The sequence below is a fragment of the Sturnus vulgaris genome, chromosome 9 (assembly GCF_052056855.1).
Source record: "Sturnus vulgaris isolate bStuVul1 chromosome 9, bStuVul1.hap1, whole genome shotgun sequence".
Taxonomy (NCBI): Eukaryota; Metazoa; Chordata; class Aves; order Passeriformes; family Sturnidae; genus Sturnus; species Sturnus vulgaris.
Genome location: NC_142251.1, coordinates 12346640 through 12349754, shown reverse-complemented (window position 1 = coordinate 12349754; position 3115 = coordinate 12346640).

The window sequence follows — 3115 nt, the reverse complement described above, 5'->3', positions numbered from 1 at the left end:
CCCGCGCTGGACTCTGCCCCCAGCGCGGCACCGCCCCGGCCCCGCGGCCATCGCGGTCGCCAGGTGCGGCCCCGCCCCGGCCGCAGAGGGCCCGGCCCAGCCCTGCCCCGGCACGGCCCAGCCCCGGCACGGCCCAGCACGGCCCGGCTCCGGCACTGCACGGCACGGCCCCGGCCCCGGCACTGCACTCTGCACGGCCCCGGCACGGCCCGGCCCAGCCCTGCCCCGGCACTGCCCCGGCACGGCCCCGCCGCCCCTGCCCCTACCCCATCCCTCCCGGGCAGCTCGGGGCCATCGGCGCTGCCCTTCCTGCGCTCAGAGCGCTCCTGTCTCCGCCACAGCACAGTCCTTTACCGACTTCTCACTCACTAGTTCAAGAATTTCTGCTAATAGCAAAGTACCGAATACTGACTTGTATAGATTTATATCCAGGATATAAAAGAAAACCTAAAATATACAAGGACTTCAGGCTACTCTTCTGCATTTATCACAGAATATCTATAAATCTCAGTGGATTAATAAAGCAACAGTAACATAACCAAAGTTTAAGAGACTTCCTATTGTACTGGACGACAGGTCCGAAATACTGAGATTTTACACAGAAAATACACTTTTCAAGTATTTGTAACATTTAATGAATTCCAAATGTTTTCTCTACTGTGAAACAGAGCTATATATTGTAGTTAGATGTTCACATTACAGAAGACATCTGTGTTCCAAAGGAACCACACTCAGTGGAACTGCTCCATTTTCAGTAGCGTACTGAACCCACCCAAGATGTGAAGAGTGCAAAATTCATGAGGCAACATTCAGCACTTCTGAAGGAAACTGCTCAAAAGGCACAGGGAAAAGCAGCACTGCCCTACCACATCCTCTGACTTTCAGAATAAAGACAAACCATTGCAGAGACAAGGGATTCTGGCACATGGAGTCAGACCAGGCAGGCAGAGACAATGAAGCACTGTGAGGCAGCCCTGAGTCAAAAGTTCTGAGCAGATCTAATCAGAGCACCTCTGATTACATGAAATTACATGCAGATTTTAAACCGCTTATGCTGTGAGGTTAAAAAAAAGGTTTGAAGCCAATTTGACTTCAGCTTTTCCAAGATAGTCTGTAGTAGATTTAAATGAATACACAAAAATGGCTTTTATCCAGTTCTAGTAAGAGAATTTGGTTCAATATTGTTACTGGTTTTGTAGGAATTTCCACCAGTAAAACACCCAACAAAACTGCACAATAAACTTGCTCCCAGCTGACTGTCCAGTTCAGTTTGAAACCACAAAACTTAAACTGAAGGTTTCTCCGAACTTGCAGAACTGTGTGCTCTTTTTCCCCATTACTGGAATGCAATTCAGACAGCATGCTGGCATTCACTGGATGACATTGCAGTGACACAAAATGAGGTATTAGCAGTACGAAACTATTCATGTTCATCTTGATACTTAGGGGGTTTTGCTGGTTTTCAATTTTAAATAAGCAATTTCTTTTTAAAACAGAAGCCTTTTCCTGTTTACTATATTATAAGGGAATTGGTGACAAGAATTTATGTATTGTCTCCACTCATTCCTTTTCTTATGAAAAGATAATTGAATCTTAAAACCCAATAAATACTGTTTATTAATAATTTTGTTAATGAGATTTACTAAATAAACACAGTCAAGTTTCCACACATACAGAGGCTGTGCAGATTTATTTTAATAAGTATTCAGGGACATTAACAGTTCTAATTCAGGTACCTGTTGCAAAATTTTATTCAGTGGAAATGTGTTTCATATGGTGGTGGATGGAGAAAAAAGTTGAAGTTGGTACAAAAACTATGCTGATCCCACCTACAGCTTGAAGCAATAGCATCAGCTTTTAACTATGGAAAATAAAAATGAGGCCAAATAATGATCAAACTGAAGACACAAACAGTACGGAGTATGTATATGCCATCATTAGTTACATGACGTAACAAATGAAATGAAACCTTTTTTGTGACATTTAAATCGGAGGAAGATGACATTGCACACATGCCTAATTATTTTCAAAACCCAAACCTAGAAAAGCACCTATGTGAAATTGCCGTAGCAGTCCTCTGCTTTGGAAGGAAGGGTAAAGAAGTCTTCAAAGCTCAGCTTCATCTCTGTTACTGAAAAGTTACATTACCACAGACTTTTTTTCCTGATCTACAAGTACTATTTATTAATATTGTTCAGATCATGGATTAGCACTTTCAATGATTTAGATTTGATCGACATAACACAACTCTGACTGGATGATCTGTAGAGCTGTAAATGAGTCAGGCTGCTGAGAACCTCAGTGAAAAGAAGGCTGCAATGGACAGAAGACACTTTTTCTCTAACTACAACCAATCCTGTTTTCAGACTCCCTTGAATATGCACCCTCTAAGGAAGTATCTGCCAACACTAATTAATGCACAGTAAAAGTAGATCAATGAATCCAAATGAGTCTCCAGCAACTCAGGATACTAAGGATACAAAAATTACTTCAAATTACTTTTTCGAAGAGAGTTAACGTAAATAAAACTGCTATTAGTCTTGGTTTTAGAGAGGAAAATAAACCACGTACTTAAAAGAAAAATTGATTTGATAATTTTATCCAGAGTATATTGCACACTACAGGCTATCCCATTATTCTTCAGTTTCTCACACATAATACTTGGGATGCAAGAATCATGGTGTGCAACAGCCATAAAGTTTGTAGAGAATGTATATGGAACAAAGGCACGTTGCTGGGTATCAAATGCCACTATCAGTGAGTGTTTCATTAAACATGGCGTATCTATCCTTATTCAGGGAAATGCTGTAGGATATTTCAGGTGCTGGTTGCACAGCAATAGGGGGTTTTTGAACGTGGGGCAGCAGGACTGTGAATATGGCAGTTCGTCCTTGATAAAGCAATCAGGCATGACTAACAAGATCGTTGTTGTACAGCTCCTCCCCTGGGTAAGCCAGTAATTCCAGGGCAACAAGCACAGGGCACTTACATTCACTGTTTAAATAATAGAGTAATTAACTGGAGAAGCCCGAAGGGAACAAATCATGCCATGCAACAGTCTATTGCTGAGCAATCTGACAAATGGAGAGTTGAGATTCTGCACCTTAAGAGGAGA